The following is a 22,198-nucleotide window of genomic DNA, read 5'->3' on the forward strand; positions in this document are numbered from 1 at the left end:
GAAATTCTATAATAATTCTCTGTAAGTTCAACAAAGATGCTGATTCTTATTTTACCTTTAGAGATAAGGTATCATCCTAACCATACTACAGGACTTGTTCTCATGCCAGAACACTGACCTGGAGGTGCCATTTTAATACCATTTGGGAGTCCCCCTTGCCTCCTCTACATGAGAAAGCCAACACGGCCCTCACGGCCCCCCGGTGGCTCAGTGGGTGCTGGAAGTAGGCAGCCTTGGGTTGAGTTCTGGTTGTGCTGCTTGCCGTGGGTTACTTTGGTGTCAGAGTCGGTTTCTTCAACTATCCACCGAGCGTGATGATGACAATTACACCTACAGCACGATGTCTGCTGTGAGAGTTAGGGGAGATGCTCGATGTCAGGGCCTGGCCCCCAGTTCACGCTGATTCACACATATCAACCATTATAATTGCTATTTTCCCCCGTCTGGTTCTGGTTCTCATTCTCTGCTACTATGTCCTTCCCTTCCCTTCCTGCCCCAGACACCCATACCCCACCCCATGTGCCTTTCTCCCCCGTGACTCCATTCCAAGTTCAAGAGCTGAAGTCTCCTCGGACGGTGCCTCTCTCCATCCCGGAAACCATTTCTTACTTCTCAAAGCCCAGTTCTGAGATTGCTGTGAGGAATAAGCAACATGACACTTGTTCAAGCACCTGGCATGTATTAGGAGCTTAATAAATGGTTTGCTCAAACCGTTGACTGTGAATTAAATGCCTTAAAAGAAATCTGTAGCTATGAAAGGTTGCATTTCCTATGTCTTCCCACAGCAAAATCTCTATTTTGGAAATTCTGCAATTAAAGATTTGTTTCTTTGGCAGAAGCAAATACGGGATTAAAAGCAAATGCTGGTTTATGCTGGGTTACTAATGTTGCAAAGTGCGTTAAGCTGTATTTCGTCATTTGCACCCTTGTGTGAGTTAGTTTCTCCATTCCTACTTACAAGGAGCCGAGGCTCAACTTTTAAACTGTGGGATGTGGGGTAGGGGGAGATAGAGCAAGAGAGAATTGAAAAGTTGGTGAGGTAAGAGGGAGAGAAATCAGGAGGCCATAAAAATGTGCTGAAAGAGGATGTAGGAAAGCCCCAAGGACAAACTTTTCCCATTTCACAGAATGGCTAAAACTTAACTCATTCCCCATCTCATACAGGCCCCCAAGACCAAGGGAGAAAATATGACCTACTTACTGTGATGAGCTCAGCCTGTCACACAGTGACTGTCATGTGTATAATTGGCACTCAACTCAATATTTGTTGAATGCAACATTCGGCCTATTCTGCCACTAACTTATGTTGGAGTTTTCCACTTTAAACTTCAGGTCTTCTACTGTATGCTACCATTGTACCAGGCCTACCAAATCAGCTCTCCCTACCTATTGCATCTCAGGTCTAGAATCTCTTGGCTTGAAAGTGAACCATGCTTCTCAACATATGTTTTCTGCAATGTCTTCAAAAACTTCTGCTTGCTCTTGTAACTATCTTTCTGGTTCTACAAATAATTTCATGAGTCTGGGCTCCTTCGTTATTTGATATTTGATTCGACTTATTCCACGAGTTTATTGTTTACAGGGACTTTGCATCTCATTTTTCTCCTTTCAAGAGCAAGAATAGAGGGAGTGACGGGAGGCCCTGTTTAAACAATGTCTGTGAGAATTTTTTTTTTCCACTGCTCAGATCTCAGGAGGGTCCATGTTCCCACTCACCAACCCCTTCCCTTTTTTGGGGGGTACTTTGTGTGAGTTCTTTTCCTGCAAAGCCCCGACCGGGCGAGGGATTGGCAGGATGAGGTAGAATTTGCGCCAGGCTGTGGTAGAGAACCGAGTTGCTACCACTTTGGGATTTGTTCATTCATTCAGTAAACATTTATGAAGCATCCACTCCTGGCCAGGACCTGGACTGGGTTCTGGGTACAATGAGTGGGGGACTGGGCACAATCCCTGTCCTCCCAGAGCTCACTGTCTATGGGGAAAGTCAGACAGTTAAACGAGCGACGACAGTACATCATGACGAATGGGATGGCTCAGGATCGTAGAGATCACCTGATATACTGAGTGCCCACTGGGTGCCAGGAATCGTACGCAGTACTTTTGTACTTTTGTATGTATGTCTGTACGCATTTTATGGGAGCGTAGTTGATTTACAGCGCACAGTATGTTTTCCAGTCTCTCTGACTCAAGTGTTCTCATCTGTCAAATGGGGATACCCATAGGGCTTACTTCATAAAGCTGTTCTGAGGAGTGAAAGAGTTTTCACTGTAAAGCACTTAGAATAGGGCTTGGCACATTAACCCGCTAGCTCACCTAGTTTGTTCATGGCACGTCTCCATTTGACAGATGAAGAAACTGAGGCTCAGAGCACTGAAATGGTTGGCCTTGAGTCCTGAAAGCGTCTGAGAACACAGGAGCCATCTGGGAGATGGCCAAGACCCGCCTTTACATGATACAAGCCTGAGAGAATTCGTTGGGCTCACAAATTGGATCTTAGATCCTAAGATCTAATTTCCTCAGATCAGACTTGTGGAAAACTACTACAGAACACACTCTTCAGGAACTGTGGAAAAAGTCGAATCTAGTCCAAGGGGGAAAAAGTAACTATACACAAGCTAATTTCAACTCCAGCTATGGTTCCCCCCACGCCCTCCTCCCACCTTCTCCTTGAGCTCTCTTAACTCTGAAAAACCAGAAAAGCCATTTACTAAGAATAGATTTTCTTCTATGATTTCTGGATACAAGGTAGGTAGGAAATAGGGGAGAAATAAGTGATTCAGAGTCCCCAAACGCAATCATTTTTGGCCTGTGGTTTGGAGAGGATTTAACAGCTGTGAGTGAGACCTCAGACTCGGGCCAAACCTGAATCCTGCTTGCAGTTTGGCGAGACCACAAGTGCAATTTATCTGAAAACACGGGAAGAATCCTCTTCCTACTGCCAACTGGGACCCCAGCAATGGAAATGTTGAGAACTGGCCTGATCTTAGACTGCACTTCCAATCGTGCTTACCTTGCCACGAAAAGCGAACAAACAGGAAAATAAAAAGTCCGAGGCCTTCGATTCTCTGATGACCCTTTCAGCTCTCAAACCAAACAAAATAACGAAACGAAACAAACTCAATTCTCTTACAACATAAACGCTCTGATTCCAAATAATGAAATAGGGGGCGAAAATAAATAACCAGCTTCGGCGAGGGGCTGTTATTAGGCAAAATATTACATCCATATGGCAGAATATTGAGCTACCACTGAACTGATCTCAAAAAATGCTTCTGGTATAATGTTAAGTTTTAAATAAAAAATGACAGAAACTTGGGTGGGGTAAACCGCATAAAGAAAATAAATACAGATGGGGGAAAATGACCAGAAGGAATTATTCTAGAGCATTTGCCTCTGGGTGGGATGAGTCTTGGTGATTTCTTTATTTATCACCCATTTGATGAACTTTACTGCCCGGCTCTTCTCCTGGCAAAAATATTCTGGGAGTAAATCACTACAATCAGAGAATCATTCCAGTTCTTAGCAGTATATCAGTAATGACAGCTGACCTCTGGGAGTGGCCCAGGTAAGACCGAACTTCCTGTGATGGCTCCCCTTTTATCTTTACCGCAGAATGACATAACTCATGCAAATTAGCAAAATTGAGTTATGTTATCATAGTAGTAGTTCCCAAAGTACATTTTACAGCACATGAATTCTGGGAGATGTCCCCCCAGAAGAGCAATCCATTTGGGAATTTGTCAGTCCCTGGACTGCCTGCAGTTTCCCACTCTTGAAGGCTCACCAGGCACCGTGGTGATTAAAGGCTCTGAGAAATCCTACGTTAAAACTTATTTACTTTGTTGAGACCAAACTTTCACAGATTCTTGGATCACACATTCTTTTATCACCTATAGTTCCTCTGATCCTTTCATGGGACTGGAGTTCCAGGGAATGACAATAGGAAATAAACCGTGTTAGACTGCAAAAATGACCACGGTCTTTCCCCTTTCCCAGTATCCATGCTTTTTGCAGTGTGACTGTAGCATTTCCCATCAAGCACTGGGGAGTACTTCCCTATCTTTGAATCTAGGCTGGCCTGGTGATTTGCTTTGAACAGTAAAGTATAACAGGAAGGACAAGGCAGCAATTTTGGGCCTAGGCTTCAAGAGGTCCTGCATGCCTTCATTTTCTCTTAGAATAGTACCACCACCATGACAGTGAGCCTGAGCTATCCTGCTGGAGGATAAGAGACCACTCGAAGGACTGGCAAGAAAGTCCCAACAGAGGCTCCCCTGGGTCAGCCATCACCCAGCCAACCCGGCAGCTGACTACAAACACGTTTGTGAATCCCGCAGAGGTCGGGAGAACTACCCAGCTGGACTCAGCTCAAAAGCTGACGGGAATAATCATGAAGTAAATGAACACTGGTTTTGGTAGCCGCTAAGTTTGGGAGTAGCTTGTCATGCCGCAAAAGCTGACCTATACATATTCTATAATAAGGATCACCTTGCGTTAAGAAAATTATATTTTTCAAAAGTGAAGAATCTGCAACTTTTAGGACTTCGTTATTTGTAACAGATACTGATTCTGATACTACGCATGTGTGTGTCAACCAGTCTGGGATGGAGAATCTACTCTTAAAGACACATCCGTGGGGTCTGGGCCATATCTATGCTTTTTCCAGGAGAAAAAAAGTCCTGCTTCCTATGTACGCCTGCCCACAAGGCTCCCTTCATAATCCGCATCTCATTCAACAGGCTTCTGTTTTACATGCAGCTTCGTGAGTTCCTGCAAGCCAGTCCTCTGTCTCCTCAGACGGCAAATTCACTTTGTTTCATCCACAACTTCATGGAATGGAGAAAAGGAGCAAAAGAAGATAAAAGTGAGGATTTGCCAAGGGGCTGGTGCTCGGGGTGGGAAAGGAGGCTGTCCTGAGCTGTGGGAAGCCAGAGGGAACAAGGCGGAGGCGGCCAGTTGCAGAGAGATCTGGGAGGAGAGTATGTGAACAGGCAAAGAAACTCCCGAATGAACTGGTTATTGATGGAGTCAGCCTCGCACGCAGCTCTGCCATCTTGTCAAAAGGCTTTTATTTGTCCTTTTTTGTGAGAGTCCTGGGAAGCGATCATTAAAGGAACAGACCCGAGGCAGTCCGTGCTGATCTGGGCAGCATGTGCGCCTGTGCCTGCCCCTGCCTGGCCTCCCTCTGGCCCCCGCCCCCCTTTTACAAGGGCCAACTGGGTTGCAAGGTTAAAGCCAGAGGGGACAAATTGGTGTTGCAGGGTTTTTTACAAAGTGCAAAGGATCAAAGTCATTAGCAAAGGGCGAGAGAGCAGGCCTGTTCGAGAGGGAAGCCAGCCACCCAGCGCCTTCCACGAAGCATGGCTTGTCTTTCCCAGGTCTGCCGTGGAAGCCTCCACACGGCACAGAGGAATGACACATTGCAGCCCTGCGGGGTTTTGGAAGGGACTCCTTTGGAACCAGGCAGGAAGTGAACCCAGTTCCAAGCCAGGAGAGTTTTGGGGGGATCTCCAGGTAGCCTGAAAGGAAGATGTGAGCCTTGAGTGAAAAGTTCATGAGGAGTCTGTCTGAGACATGTCATTGCTTCCTTCCTGTTTCAGATGGAAACTCGCATGGCCAGAGCCAGATTGGCAATGTGAGCACTTCCAAAGCTTATCAACTGTGATGTGGCAGGGCGAGACTTATGGAGCAAGGGATTGTCCACAGAATTATTTTAAGTGGCCCATAGACAGGATTATAAATTACATAGACTCACTCGACAAACAGCTCCCTCCCTCCTTCCCTCTCTGATTCTACCAAGAAGAAAGTCTCTGTTTGGTGCCAGTGTGCTGTGATAAGCAGAATAATGGCCCCCAAAGATGTCCATGCCTGTGAATACGTTACCTTGCCTGGTGACAGGGACTTTGCAAGTACGATTAGGGTTAAATCCTTGAGATGGGGAGATTATTCTGGACGATCCAGGTGGGACCAATGTCATCCCATGAGTCCTTACAATGCAAGAACTTGCCTTGGCCGCAGAGAAGCAGAAAGACTGCAGCATGACAAGGATCCAGAGGTCCTGAGAAGTTGGAGGACGTGTGCAAGGACTAGACGGAGGCTGCCTGGAGGTAACAGTGGTCCCCAGCTGACAACCGGCAAAGAAATGTAGGCTTCAGTCTTGCAACCACGTGGAACTGAAGGAGCAAGGAAACGCTTCTCACCAGAGGCTCCGGAAAGGAACGCAGCCCTGCCCAACCTGAGGCTTCTGACTGCAGATCTGTAATATAAACACTGTTTTAATGAACATGTATTCCATTTTTTACAAATAAAGTGGAAAAGAGTGTGGGTGCGACTGTAAGTGCAAAAGACCCTCCTACTCAAAACTTCAGGAAGGTTCTAACACCCAGCTAGGATTTGGTACCATTGTAGGGTGTTCATTGTTTTTACCTCTAGGCTTCATTTCTATTTGTGGTAAGTGGTAATGGCTTTCTATTTACGGTACTGATTTCAATTTTCCTCCTTTGGGGTGAATTTATTTAAGAAAAACAAATTGAGTTTAAAAATATTAGTAAGTAATAATGTGGATTTTGTGAATTGACTAATATTGAAATATCTAAAATTTGGGAAATACCAGTCCAGAGTTTTCTGAATAGCCCTTTGCGGGTTCAGGAAACTGACAGGTAACTCTGCATGTGATTTGCATGTATTTGCATTCATTATATTGACCCACACAAGGGCCAGTGAGAGGCAGGGCAAGATGGCCTCAGTGTTCTTTCAATGGCTATGCTCAATTATTAAGCATTTCTCAGCTGGCCTTTGGTATTAGGACTGGAAGGAAAAAAGTGTTCAGAGCAGCCAGTTAGGTAAGGCTTTATAGCGTGGATTAACAATCAGACTTTGGAACCAGTCAGTATTGGCTTTGAATCTTGGCTCTGCCCCTTAAAGCTGTGTGACTTGTGTCAAATACCGTAACCTCTCTGAGCCTCAGTCTCCTTGCCTGTAAGAAAGAACCAATGAGAAAACTCTCATTGAGATGAAGTGAGAATTTAACAAGGTACTATTTGTAAAGAGCCCAGTTGATAACACGTAGTAAACGGTGTCATCCGTTATTATTACTCTTAGCTGCCTGCCAGTGGCCTATTCGCTTATTGCTCGTGATCTCTGCCTCTGGCGTTGGAGGACTTCCCCGAGGGGTCTTCTGGGCATGGCTGGGACAGACAGGCTCCAGGCACGCTAGGCCTGGGCTGGTCTCTGTCACCCTGACATGCAGAGAAAAGCAGAAGGGAGGAATCCTGCAGAGCTGTATGAAGCTGGGTGGCCAAGCCTGCCTGCAGACATTCTTTCCCCTCCACACAGGGGCTCTGGCCCTTTTCAAGGATGGAAGTTGAAGAGAGAACATGCCCTGGCTGGGAACAGAGAGATGCAAGGCTTCTCAGCTCTGACCAGGGAGGTGGTTTGGAGGGGCAGTTTTGCCTGGGACTGACTGGCGGGGGGCAGGGAGAAGAGGGCACAGAAATAAAGGGCCTCTTTCTAGCTCTGCTACTCGGGTTGTGCTTTAAAAACAGTGTGGCTTTGGGGATCAAACAGGCTTGTTTGGAATCCTGCCTCTGCTAGCTGTGTGGCTTTGGGCAAGTTACTTCCCCTCTCTGATCATAACTTTAGTTAATGTTTATTAAACCCTGACTTTGCGGCAGGCTGTAATCTAAGCGCTTCACAAATATTGAATAATTTAATCTTCACAATAAGCTAGTGAGGTAGGTATGATTAGTATCTCCATTTTCCAGATGAAAAGGCGCATGAAGTTTCTGCACCTGGACCCAAGTCACACACAGCTTATACATGGCAGAGCCAGGATTCAATCCAGGGCAGTCTGGATCTAGAGTCTGTACTTTGCTAGTCTTATGGTGATTTATTATTTTCAAGACTCTCTTATTTGTTATAGCCTGCTTAAATCTTTAAAGGCTATGTTTTCTGAACCTGATTTTTCAGATTCCAAATACAGTCATCAGACTCTGAGGTCACACAAGTGGGCTTACTATGTGATAGACTTTGGTATCCTGTCTTAACAGCCAGAGAGCTCTTCTTTCTTCCCTCATTTTTTCCTTTCTTTCTTCTCTCCCTCCCTCCCTCTCTTCTTCTGTTCATCCAACCAGCACACACTTATTCTCCTCCTACTGCATACCAGATACCGTGCATATGTTATGTTCCTATGTTACTCCTTCTTGCCCTGTCCCATGCCCTGGTCGTTGACATGCTCTCAGTCACCCACTCGGCCCCCATCCTTGTGCTCAGGAGGCCAAGCCCTTCCTAGATCAGAACTCCAAGCAGACAAAAGTGCTGGCAGAGTTTCCCCCGTCATTTGTGACCCTGTCAGCAAGCCATGGCCCCGCTGAGAGCTGCGTTCTCAGCCGAATTAGTGGCAGAAGCCGCCGCTGTTGAAAGGAGGCCTTGCTGAGACCCACACTGTTCCCGGACAGCCGCCAGACTCTTGGGGGTCTTTAGGTAAAAGGGCAGACCCCACCCAGGCAAGGCTCCTGGGCTTACATTCTGTCTCAGAAGAAATCCAGTAGACGTGGAGCCAAGGAGGAGGCTGCAGGATGGGGAGCTAAGTCTCAGACAGGGGCAGGGGGTGGTGGAGCCGTTCCCAGAGCAGGTTTTACCAATAAACCTCCAAGAGGGAGGAGGACCTGGTGTCTGGGGCCTGCTAAACAGAGGGCGGTGGCTGTAAGCCCAGGATGGCCTATAGATTGATCAGGGTCCTCAGGACACAATGGTGATGATGTCCAGGCTCTTCTTTTCAAAAGAAAAACCATCAATGAGTTTGAGGGCAATTTGGAGGGTGTGACGGTTGAAGTGCAGCTCAATCACTTAACTCAATGGGGGTCTTAGGGCTTGTTACTTCATTCCTCTGCGCCTCAGCTTTTGCATCTGTGAAATGGGCATGCTGACGGCCTTCCGTTCACTGCTGTCTTTGAAGAGGATTCTATGCTCCATTTTTTAGTGAATGTGCACTTAAATTTCTTTTATAAACAGAAATACATTAACGTTATTCCAACGAATTCATGAAATTTCAGCAGTAATGCTTACAACAATTATCTACAATTTATTTGCTGTCTACTCAGAATGTCTTCAACATTCATAACGGGGAATGCTGCTCTCAGTCCTTATCTTCCTGGGATCTGGTTTCCCCACACCACCTAATCCTCACATATGCTGGCATTTTTCAGGTCTTAATTTCTCGCTTTCTCACTTTTTTTTTTGTAAATCATTTTCTTCTCCCACGATAACCCGCATGCTACCTCTTGGTGCCTGTGCTCCTGATTTTAAGCTGCTCTGCTTCCCTGGTTCTTCTCCCTCCCACTGCCTTCCTGTCTTAGCAAAAGTTGTTCTTTCCACCCAGAATGCCTCCCTTTTCTAATAGCTGCCCATGTAAATTCAAAATCTTGTTTGGCCTTCAAGGTCCTGATGAAATGATTCTTCTTTTGAGAAGCTTCCTTTGCTTCTGCCCCCTGTGTGGTTCTGTGATATCTCTGAGCACCTACTGGTAATAATCATGGCAATGACCACATCCAGGAAGAGCAATGGCATATGCCTACTGCATAATGAGTGTCTTTAGGTGCTAATTATTATTATATGTATTGGTTGCACCAATTCCCTGTATCCATGCTCTTTGCCCTGTCACTTGTCCTTTTCTCTAACTCTGGACTCAGCCGTGTAGCTTGCTTTGGCCAACGGGATGGTAGCAAACTTGATGGAGTGGAGGACTGAAAAGTCACTCGGGCATTTCTTTGCATGCACTCTCTAGGACCCCTGTGATTGACACAAAAACATGCCTGGGTTAGCCTGCTGGAGGATAAGACAGGTCTTTGTCTCCTCTCTAAGAAGAAGGTCTAGTTATTACAGCCAGGGCCATCCAAGATCAGCCAACAGCGAGCCAACTCTAAGATACGTGGGTAAGCCCCAACCAAGACCAGAAGAACCACATAGCGTGCCCAGTCAAGACCAGCAGAAATACCCAGCTGACTCCGGGACTCATGAGTCATAATAAATGGTTAAATCTTGGGATGGTTTGTTACACAGCAATAGCTAACTGATAAAATCACCATCAATTTTGTTATTGCTGAATGCTTTGTATGTGTCAGAAAACCCCACTAAACCCTTTACAAACATCGTATGATTTGGTCCTCACCTAAACTGGGACATGATTTCCATTTTAAAGATCAGGAAAATAAGGCTCAGGGAGTTTGCCAGTTTTCCAAACCATTGGGATTGGAAAGTGGCTCAGTACCTTTTCGAGGAATCTGGTCCTGGCTTCTCTACTTTTATCATCACTGGTGATCTGACCTTTTACTTTTAAAAGTTTCTTTTACTTTTTGTGCTTCAGTTTCCTAATCCATAAAATAAAGATGGTAACAGTCACTATGGTTATAGAGTTCTTATATGGAGATGGATATAATGTTTGCAAATTGCTAAGACCAGTGCTTGGCTCATAGTAAGCACTTCATAAAATATTAGATATTCCATTTCTCTTTCTCTTGCTTTTTTTTTTTTGCTTTTGATAACCTGGTACAGGTAGACCTCAGAAAGTGTCCAGCCATTGCAACAAAGCCTTATTGCAATAAAGCAAGTCACATGAATTTTTCTGTTTTCCCAGTGCACATAAAATCATGTTTATACTATACAGTAGTCTATTAAGTGTTCAATAGCGTTATATTTATAAAAAAAAGTACACACCTTAATTAAAAAATAGTTTCTTGCTAAAAAATGCTAACCATTATGTGAGCCTTCAATGAGTCATAATCTTTTTGCAATAATCACATCAAAGATCTCTGGTCCCAGATCACCATAACAAATGCAAAAGTAATGGAAAAGTTAGAAATTCTGTGAGAATTATCCAACTGTGACAGAGAGACGTGAAGTGAGCATGTGTTGGAAAAGTGACACCGATAGACTTGCTCCGTGAAGGGTTGCCAAAAACCTTCAATGTGTAAAAAACACAATATCTGCAAAGCACGATAAAGTGACGCACCATAAAATGAGGTCTGCCTGTATTTCTATAGTTGTCATCTCCTATGTAGGCGAAGGCCCCTTGGAGGCTGGGTTCATGTCTAGCTATTCTAGGTGACCCACCACAGTGCCTTGCCCAGAGCAGTTGCTTAGCAAGTATATATTGAAAGTCTATTTTGACTCATTTCACTAGGAAATGAGAATGCACTTAGTGTCCTCAGAAGAGGAGGAGACCAAGAGGACATGGAGAAGGAGGGTGGGCTACAGCGATAGTGTGAAGACTTTAAGTTAGACTCAGAAAAGAACTTCCGGGAAGGTAGAGAAACAGCTTTTTTTTTTTTTTTTTTCCCCGAAGGAAATGTCCTGCTTTTCCCTAGCAACTTTATACACTCTCAACTAGGCATAATGTTAAGTCTATTTGGAGACTAGGGGGTGGTACTGAGAATAGTGACCCCACAATGCCCTTGCCCACTCCAGGGATCCTTCTGAGGCTCGAGGCGAAGGCAGACAGCTCTCCTGCCCGTTCCTTTCCACTATTTTTCTTTGCAGCTGTCTCTGCATTTCAGATTCCATGGCTCTGCCAGGGACTCTATTTTGGGATTTGTGGGAACAGGCTGGTTTCAGCAAAGAGGAAGCTGTAGAAATCTCAGTAAGCTCATTCCCCTGGGCCTCCCAGCCTGCTCTGAGGGCAGCAGGGATTCAAAGAGGCTTCTCCGGGGTCCAGTGTCCCAGGCGTGTGCAGACTGGAGAACAGGATGCCTTTCTCCAGCAAACTCCGGCAGCTGGGGGCAACCCTCATCTCTGCTGAAATCGGCTCGCTTCCAGGCTAGCTGCCCTGAGGGCCAAGGTGCGCCTGCTGGGGTCACATTCCCCCGCGCAAGCCTGCAGACACCGAGCTGGGCTTCCGTGAAACTGACACCGAATTCCCACCGCATCCCCGGTCTCTTTCCACAGGGAGAGAAGTAGCAGGTGGCAGCTTGAGGGAGACCGGCTCTGACCCTCAGAGGAGTATGGGGGCCAGCGGTCATGTGTCTGTCTGTCCACACGTAGCTGGGCGTGTGGGTTTGTGGGTCTGTGTGTCCATGTGAATATGTGAAAATCTGTGTACGCAGTGGTGTGTGGCTGTGTGTTCATGTGGGTGTGCTGTGAAGGTGTATATGTGTATTTTCATGGAGATGGGCATGAATCTATTGATTTGTATGTGTGTATGGATGGATGTGTCCATTTTCATCACGTTCTGGAGGCCGTTATCTTTAAACTTTTAACTCACTTGATTTACATAAGTAATATGAGTAGTATTGCATTGTATGGGCAAACCATGGATCATTTAACCTATCAGGCACTGGCCAATGTTTGGATCCTTTTCGTCCATTGCAAACAAAACTGTAATGTGGGGCTTCACTGGTGGCGCAGTGGTTAAGAGTCTGCCTGCCGATGCAGGGGACGCGGGTTCGTGCCCCAGTCCGGGAGGATCCCACATGCCGTGGAGCAGCTGGGCCCGTGAGCCATGGCCGCTGAGCCTGCGCATCCGGAGCCTGTGCTCTGCAACGGGAGAGGCCACGGCAGTGGGAGACCCGCATACTGCAAAAAAAAAACAAAACTGTAATGTGCATCCTTTTAAGCAAAGTTGTATGCACCTTTCTTTGCGTGAAGGAAGTGAAGGAGTACATAGGTCAAAGGGTGTTCACATTTTGTTAACTTTTCCCAATCTGTGTTGGCACACAGTAGGTGCTCAATAAATGATCGTTGAATGAACTAACTGGCGATTGAGCATCAGTCCAGCTCTGGAACGACGGACACCCTCACACTCACAATCTACCACCTCCTTCTAGCTGTCAAAATCTCAAATGAAGCTGTGGGGCTTAAGAAAGAAAACAGAATGGAAAACCCCCACCGAGGACCAGTTTCTACCGATATGGAGGAAACAGTCTCTGAGAGTGTGCTCCCTCCGCAGGCACCTGCCCCGTGGCTGGCTCCATCAGTGCAAGAAGAAGAGGAAGAGGGACTCCAGGTGTGACGTCCAGGTCCTGCTGCCACATCCGTCAAAGGCTTCCTAATGTACTAATAGCCATAATGTGTGAACATTGATTTCTGGGGTGACGCCAAAGCCGAGATGATTTACGTTCAATTTCCCATTGGTGATGCACCATTGATCTCCATGGGCGCTGAAATATTTATTAGAAAATATTTATTAGGAAGAGCAGGATTGGAAGGGCCCTGGCCAGGGGAAGTGAGCAAGTGACCCATGGGTGAGAGATTCAGGAAACGAAGGAGAAATTCCCAGGAAGAAGATAAGGGTGGCCCGGGGACCTCCAGGAGCCAGGAAACCACACTGGGCTCCAGGCCAGAGGTGGGGGGGGGCATCAGAGGGCACCTCCTTGGAGATGCTTCCTGGACCCCCCTGCCTGAAACAGCCCGTCATTCTGTGTCACATCACGCTGCTGGCTCCCTACTTTTTTTGAGTTTTGACTGATAGACAGTAAAATCTGCCACGTTTAAGTGCACCGCTGAGATGTGAGATGACCCCTCACGTGCCCCTACATGACACACCTTTATGTGCTTTGGCACTCGGGTCCACATTCCCACACAACACAGCTTTGGGTACACATGCACACCCTCATAGCAGACGCATTACCTACCAAGCACACACTCGTACACAAACCTACTTCCACAGGTAATGGAGCACGACAGAATAAACACAGTTAGTCTACCCGTATATTTATCCAAACAAACATTCCCACACATTTGTGCAATTGTCCACATTCTCAGGCATACAAACTCACACACATATTTTCAACATAGACATACATAGATACACACGTATCCGCATATATAAAAATATTCCCACGCATCCTCTCTTGTACAATATTTATATGTAAACATCCGTATACCCCAGTTAGACACGCAGACATACACTAGGTACCCGTACCCATGCACATTCACACACACCTACACTCAGACACGCATGTACATCGATTCCATGCAGACATGCATATATGTCGTATGCAGGATAACGTATGTGCATAGGCCCTGTGTACAGAGTCAAATATAGAATACACATTTCTGCCAACATGGACCCTGACACACAGAAACTCGCACACATGTGCACTCTGTAAGACATATGTACACACATATCTAAACATGCCTTACACATGTGCATCGCCAGGCATATCTAGACATGTGAAGCCATATGTCACATGCGTATACCCATATGAAATGTACACATATTTGATCCAAACATGCACAGATGTTATGCCCCCTTCCCTTATTTGACCCTGAATTCTAGAATTCTTCAATTTGGTTTGCCCCACTCAGCACCTTTCTGGACCTAATCTTCTCCCAATACATGGTCCCTGTGAAACTCTCATTTCCTGCTTGGAGTATCCTAGCAAAATGTCCCATCGTGACACACCTCATTTTTTGAAGACACTTGATACTCTTTGGAGACACACAGAGGGCCCTGGCGTATTCGCTGGAGATCCTAAGGGGCCTGAACCAGGTGGAATCTGGACGTTGCTGACATCCATTCAGCAACTTCCAATGAGACAGATACATGTTTATTTATTTGCAAGCCAAATCACAACTCCCTTCGGGACTATTTGTCCCCTAGTCAGAAATTCTCTCACCCCCTCTGCCCTCACCCTGCACATTATTTATACCTGTGACTTTAAAGCCCAGCTCCTTTGCCCTATTTTAGAGTCTTCGGGAGACTTTGAGCTCCCAGAGGGCAGGAAAAATGTCTAAATTGCTTTGTTTTTCCCATGGCTGGGCTACCTAGTACCCAGTACTTGTAGGTATTCAGTAAAAGCAAATTGAAAGGACTACTGTTTTGATGCTGTAATGAATGAGCCTAGATTGGTGACAGCATGTCAATCAACATATAAACAAGCAGGCTGATCCACCAGCATCTTCCAGGAGATTGCAAATTACCATAGTTCATGGACTCTAAGATACAACGGACCATAGATGTACCATTATTTCATATCCTGCTAAGGAAAGAGAAACACCGCTGTCACTCAACTTCGACACATGCTTCCTTAATCACTTAGCATTCTTATTTTATACTCATTGAAGGAGCCCTTTTAGACTGATTTCAACATGTATTTTCATCACATATCACTCTGGTGCATACTTTTTTTTTTTTTTCTGGTGCATACTTAAAAAGGGAAATCTAAGCAAAATAAATGGGTTAAGGATTTCCTAAAACTTCTCCAACTCTGAGTCTTTCAGACCACACTAAATCAGAATTGTTGACATCCTGATTTTTCATAGGATTATATCCTTGATGGGCACATTCAGGGCATGGATGTCGCAGCATGTCTTAAAGTTCTTCTCTATTATTTCTAGTATTTTCTTCCAAGGTTCTGACACCCATTCTGCAAGTTTGGATGCTCGTACTTTCTTAATCTTCCCAGAAGCTGCCAAAGGAAGATTCTCAGGCCGCAACCAGGGCCCACACTGGGTCCGAATTGCCCGTTTCCCTGCAGGTTTCCATCTATAGACAGGATGGGGACTTTCCCATCCGCTGTCTTTGGCATATCACAGCTACTCGAACTAGAAAACATGCCACGGACAAAATAAGGGCAGAGGTGGAGTGTTTTGGACTCTCCCACATATTCTGAGAGGTTCCCCGAGCTGGTGGGCACCTTCTCTTACCCGCAAGACTGTGGCAGCCCCAAGAATGAAGCTGGCGTCATCTCAGACTCGTCTGGGCCAGTGCTTGGCTCAGAAGAGCAGGTGGAGAGGAAAACATAGATACTCTGGAGTAGCAGTCGGACACCCAGATTCTGCTTAGCTTCAGATCCTAGCTCCTCTGCTTTGCCAGCATGTGTCTGTGTGGGGACAGTTTACGCATCTCAATTTCTTTGTCTGTCGGAGGGATAGACATATGTTCACTTCACTGGCACGTCATGGAGGTCAGCCATGCATTTTTTTTTTTTTTTTTTGGTACACGGGCCTCCCACTGTTGTGGCCTTTCCCATTGTGGAGCACAGGCTCCGGACGCGCAGGCTCAGCGGCCATGGCTCATGGGCCCAGCCGATCCGCGGCATGTGGGATCTTCCCGGACCGGGGCACGAGCCCGTGTCCCCTGCATCGGCAGACGGACTCTCAACCACTGCGCCACCAGGGAAGCCCCAGCCAAGCTTTTATTTCCTTTTTTCATTTGACAAATATCACTCCATCACCTACAATAAGCCAGGTACAAGGGATACAGGGATGAACCAAAAGACGGAGTGTGTCCCAACATAGGATATAGCAACAAGGACGAGATCTCAGACCTTAGTGGGCGTCAGAGTCCCCTGGAGAGATTAGGTAAAATGATGATGCTGGGGCCCCACCCTTCAGAGAGTCTGAAGTAATTGGCAGGCAGTAAGACCCACTCAGGGGCATTTTTTAAAGGTTCGTGTGATCCTGCGATACATCAGGGTTTAGGACTCATGATGAGTAGCTAGTGCATGCAAAACGTTTTAAAAAATACACAGTGTCATTCTTATCTTTTACTTCACCAACATTCATCCTTTTATTCCCCCCAAATTCCTTCATCCATAACAAGTTAGTGAAAAACAGATTCAGAACAAGGCCATGTTAATTAGAAGATCTGGGATTTGAAACCAGGCTTGTCTGGCTTTCTCATCTCTTTGCCTTCCTTTCCCCCTTTGCCCAATGAAATATTGCAAGCAAATAAAAAGATGGAGAAAAACATAAGGACACCATGGATCCAACATCCAGATTTTTCAAGTTCATCACTCATTCATTCAACAAATATTTCTTAAGCACCTTCTAGGTAGCTGGCTTGGTGCTAAGCATTGTGGATAGAGTAGTCGACCAAACAGACATTGCTGGCTTCACGGAACTTCCGTTTTACCATATATATATATTTTAATTTATTTATTTTTGGCTGTGTTGGGTCTTCGTTTCTGTGCAAGGGCTTTCTCTAGTTGCGGTGAGCAGGGGCCACTCTTCATCGCGGTGCGCGGGCCTCTCACTGTCGCGGCCTCTCCCGTTGCGGAGCACAGGCTCCGGACGCGCAGGCTCAGCGGCCATGGCTCACGGGCCCAGTTGCTCCGCGGCATGTTGGATCTTCCCAGACCAGGGCTCGAACCCGTGTCCCCTGCATTGGCAGGCAGATTCTCAACCACCATGCCACCAGGGAAGCCCCCGTTTTACCATATTTGCTTTACATTTTTTTCTTCCTAAGGACGATATCTTTACTCACAAAATACATATACATTCCCTATGCAGCTCTTGCTTCTCGCATTTCTCTCCCTCCCAGTCAGGACATAGACACCACCCTGATTTTTGCCGTTACTAACCCACATATTTACTTCACATTTATTCATCAACACTGTATAGCATTGCTTTGTATGTTTTAGAGCTTTTCATACATGGTGTCATTTATATATATATATGTATATATATCTTTCTATATATTTTATATTTATAAACCTTTCATCAACAACTTTTATATTATTTTGTTCTCCACGTGTCCATTTGATGCACACAGCCTTGTTGTTTCCCTGTTGTATGATATTTGACTATACGATGCCATGGTGATGCATTTAATCCTTCTCTTCATGATGGACACCCAGGTTGTTTATACGTTTTCCCTAATATAGACAACACTGCAGTGGACATCTTCATCTGTGTCCACCAGTGCATGTTCGTGAGAGTTTTGTGTGTGTATACTTAGGAGTATGATTGCTAAGTCATACAATATTCATACTGGAGCTTTGCACGGTAATTCTAAATTGCTCTCCAAATTGAGCTGAAACGAACTCACTCTCCCAGTAGCTGAGACTGAGGCTCTCTGTTATTCAACCACATTTGTTTTTCAACCCCTGCCAAGCAGATGAGTATGGAAAAAAACCTCTCCTTTTGGTTGTAATTGACACCTACTTGACTATTAGTGAGGATGGACATCGTCACTTATATTTATTGGCTATTTGGATTTCCTTTTGCTGTGAAATGCCTGTTCTTCTCCTTGTTCCATGTTTAAAAATCCGTTTATTTATCATTATGTCTGAGCTCTTCACCACTACACCCAGCCAGCTTGTCCAACTGAGAAAAACAAATGCATCTGATAAAGGGAGTCAAAGACATCACCCTTCTTCCTCCAAGGGCTGAAGAAAGCAGCGCTTATTGACTGGCTTCTATCACTCATCTGATTAAAGGTACCACTTACTTCCAAATGCTTAGAGCCGGGGCTGGGAGCCATTCATAAAACTCATATTGAACGATCAGCTTTCACAAAGTTTGCCTTAATGTTTTTGCCTGGTATTGATCTGTGGGGGAACTATAAAAATTGACACCAGAATAAACTTTGAAAGACGGCTCTCGCTCAGCTGAACTGGGATCAATGCAAATCGACCAGGGCAACAAGGGAGGGGATGAAACAGCCCCTTCTCCATTAGCTGGTCCCTGCTTGACCAGCAAAACTCTTCTGGGTCTTTCTTGGCCGTGCTTAGGGACTCAAAGGCAGATGCAATGGTATTTAGGGTAAGTGCTGAGATAGAGGAGAAACTCTTCATCCTGGGATGTGGGACTCCTACATTCATAGTTATCAGCACCTGAGAAACTTGATTTTTTTATTTTTTTTATTTTATTTTTAAATTTTTTTTATTTTTTTTGTGGTATGCGGGCCCCTTACTGTTGTGGCCTCTCCCGTTGAGGAGCACAGGCTCCGGACGCGCAGGCTCAGCGACCATGGCTCACGGGCCCAGCCGCTCCACGGCATGTGGGATCCTCCCGGACTGGGACACAAACCCGTGTCCCCTGCATCGGCAGGCGGACTCTCAACCACTGCACCACCAGGGAAGCCCTTGATGTTTTTTAGAAGTCTCTCTCCCCCTGGGATGTTAGTGATGAGCGGAGGAGTCCTGCAGCAGGAGTGGCACGAGCACTTACTGAGCACTCACTACGCCCTGTGTCTGGACTGGGTACTTTGCAAACAGTCGGAAGGCAGGGTTGGGTTGGCTCCACTTACAAGTGGCTGATGACAGGCAAGTGACTCAACCTTCCTGACCTTCCATTTCCTCCTGTAAAATGCAGAACATTGTAACACCTGCCTTACAGGACCATCTTCCAGTTTCAAACATGGTGCCTAAAGCAGAGTATGAACCTGTTGTGACATGTTCCCTACCACCTCCATCAGTCCTAACCGCAGGCCCGGCCATTTGGACCTCGTCATCCCCATGTTGAAGAAGTAGACACTGAAGCTCAGAGAAGTTAAGTGATTTTCCCAAGATCACACAGCGAGTAAGTGACAGGATTTGAACTCGGGGCTCTCTGACTCCCAAGTCTATGCTCTTTCCCTGAGAGCACACTGTATAGTTATCAATCTGGGGGTGAGGCAGAGAGCGGGACAGCTGTCTGATCAAAGACAAGATAGCTCCCATGGCATGCGTGAACTGTGGGTTGCTTGAGGCCTTCTCTGCCACAGTTACGCTCCTGCCTGCATTCTGTCACTCTAGGATGATCGTTGTTAGCCAACCCTGGGAGCATCTCTTCCAAGGGACCTCAGATAGAGGACACTGCATTTGCAAATGCTCGGAAGTAGATTCAGAATAGCTGGGCGTTGCTGGGCTGCCACGTGGGAAGTAGGTGTGGAGAAATAAAGGGGTCCTATCCACTGATTTTTTCCAAGAGTACTTATTGGAGAGTTCCCTGGTGGTCCAGTGGTCAGGACTCTGCGCTTTCATTGCCATGGCCCTGGGTTCAATCCCTGCTCAGGGAACTAAGATCCTGCAAGTTGCACGGCGCGACTGAAAAAAAAAGTACTTATTGGGGCCCTACTATGTGTCAAGCACTGGGCTAGGGGCCAAGGAAATAACGCTGAACATCGCTGATATGAAGAGATGTACAAACTTTTGGTTATGACGCGGAGTACATGATAAACTCTGATTGGGGACCATGCAGAGAGAATATGGACGCACAGGAGAGGGCTTCCCAACCTGGACTTGGAACTCCAGGGATACTTTCCCAGAAAAAAAGACGTCTCCATTGAAATTAGAATGACTCAAAGAACATCTTCAAATGCAGACTCTCACACTCTTCATCTAAAGATTCTCGTTCTGTACGTGGAGGGTGGGGAGAATGAACCCGTCCCCAGGTGAACAGAGAGCCAGGTTCCACGACCCCTAGGCCAGATGACTTCTCAACAAAGTCTTTCTCAACCATGGTTGCACGTTAGAATCACTGAAGATTTGCAGAAATGCCAGTGGCTGGGCCCTTCTCCAGATGAAATGAACCAGACTCAGTGGGGGGAGGGGGGCCTGGGCATCAACATTTTGTAAAGGTCCTCAGTTGATTCTGATTCAAAGAGAAGGTTGGGAACCATTGCTTTAGGAGGCAGAGGCAATGTTTGGACAGGTGAGTATGTGGGGAAATGTCAGGCTTCCCTGAATTTTCTTTGGGTGAGAAGGTTTTTGTCTTGTTTCGTTTTTAATTTCTATTGGAGTCCGGTTGATTTACAATGTTGTGTTAGTTTCTATTGTACAACAAAGTGAATTAGTTACACATATACATATATCCACTCTTTTTTAGATTTTTTACCCATATAGGTCATTACAGAGTATTGAGTAGAGTTCCCTGTGCTAGACAGTAGGTCCTTGTTAGTTACCTATTTTATCTAAGTAGCGTGTATATGTCAGTCCCAATCTCCCAGTTTCGCCGTCCTCCCCTTTCCCGCCGGTAAGCATAAGTTTGTTTTCCACACCTGTGGCTCTATTTCTATTGTATTAGTCACTTAGTGCATACCAGCCCCTTCCCAACCCGCCAGCTAGTTCACTTAATCTTTACAACATCTGAGCATTGATATTCATTCCCCTTGCTTAGATGAGGCCATCAGAGACTCAGAGAAGTTGAATTACAGCTCCAAGTCACACAGCAGAGGCTCATCCCATCCAGCGCACTCCTCAACATGTCGCTAGACGTGTGTGGCCACAGAGGCTTTAAGAACATCACGGAGCAAAAATGTTTCTGGGCCACTGGCCAAGTATAGCATGAATGTGTTGCTCTGGAAATATGGGGTGTCTTGGGGCCAGGAGGGAGCTTCCTGGGTGCTAATGGAGTCCACATGAGCTGAAAAAACCCACAGTAAGAGAGGCATTTATTATCTATCTCTCACACCAGTAAATTTATGACTGTTTCCAGTTCTAAGATTTCAAAGCATAGCACAAAACCAACAGTGACCACTTCCCCTCACCCCTTCTCCTTTTTAGCTATCTATCTATCACCTATCTATCACCTATCTATCATCTATCTATCTATCTATCTATCTATCTATCCATCTATCCATCTATCTCCTTTTCTCTTATATCCATGAAGTTTGCTTTCTTCAAATACCTTTGTTTGGCAGAAGCAAGTTCATTGGCAGGAGAGAAAACTCCCCTCAGGCAGCGCCTGTCGCTTATTGGAGAGAGTCAGGAGCTGAAAGTTCCTCCTCCCTCATATCGTAAATAACCTTACCCTGCCTGACCCACAAATCATTTCAGATTTTTGGAATAAAGAGTAATTTCTGTGTTCTCCCCCATGGGCATAGCTGAGGGTGTATGTATGTGCATATCTGCATTTCATTTAATTTTTGTTTGAGCCGTGTAAAAAGCGCCTTCTGCTCCACCCTCTACTTCTTTTTTTTTTTTTTTTTTTTTTGCGGTACGCGGGCCTCTCACTGTTGTGGCCTCTCCCGTTGCGGAGCACAGGCTCCGGACGCGCAGGCTCAGCGGCCATGGCTCACGGGCCCAGCCGCTCCGCGGGCATGTGGGATCTTCCCGGACCGGGGCACGAACCCGCGTCCCCTGCATCGGCAGGTGGACTCTCAACCACTGCGCCACCAGGGAAGCCCTCCACCCTCTACTTCTAAGCTCTTTTTTAAAGGGATTACCGCTCACTGCCCCCGGACTCAGGGGCTCAGAAAGGCACTCACTCTAGGCCTGAGATTTGCTGTGGTTCCAGGGTGTTGAGAGACACCCAGCTCAGTGCAGGATCAGAGGAATGTTTTCCCTTGTTTTGTTTTGGGGACAGAAATTTTGACACCCTTAATATTCTTTGTTCTACCCATCACCACTTCCCCGGCTCTGGTCTGGGTTATTTTTCCTCAAGTTGCTCCTAATAGCCTCCTAGCTCATTCCCCTTCTCTCACTCTAGTCCCTCCTCCCTCTAATCCATCTTCCATGCCAGCCACCCCTGGAATGACCTTTCTGAGCCTCTGATC

Source organism: Orcinus orca, chromosome 15 (genome assembly GCF_937001465.1).
Source record: "Orcinus orca chromosome 15, mOrcOrc1.1, whole genome shotgun sequence".
NCBI lineage: Eukaryota > Metazoa > Chordata > Mammalia > Artiodactyla > Delphinidae > Orcinus > Orcinus orca.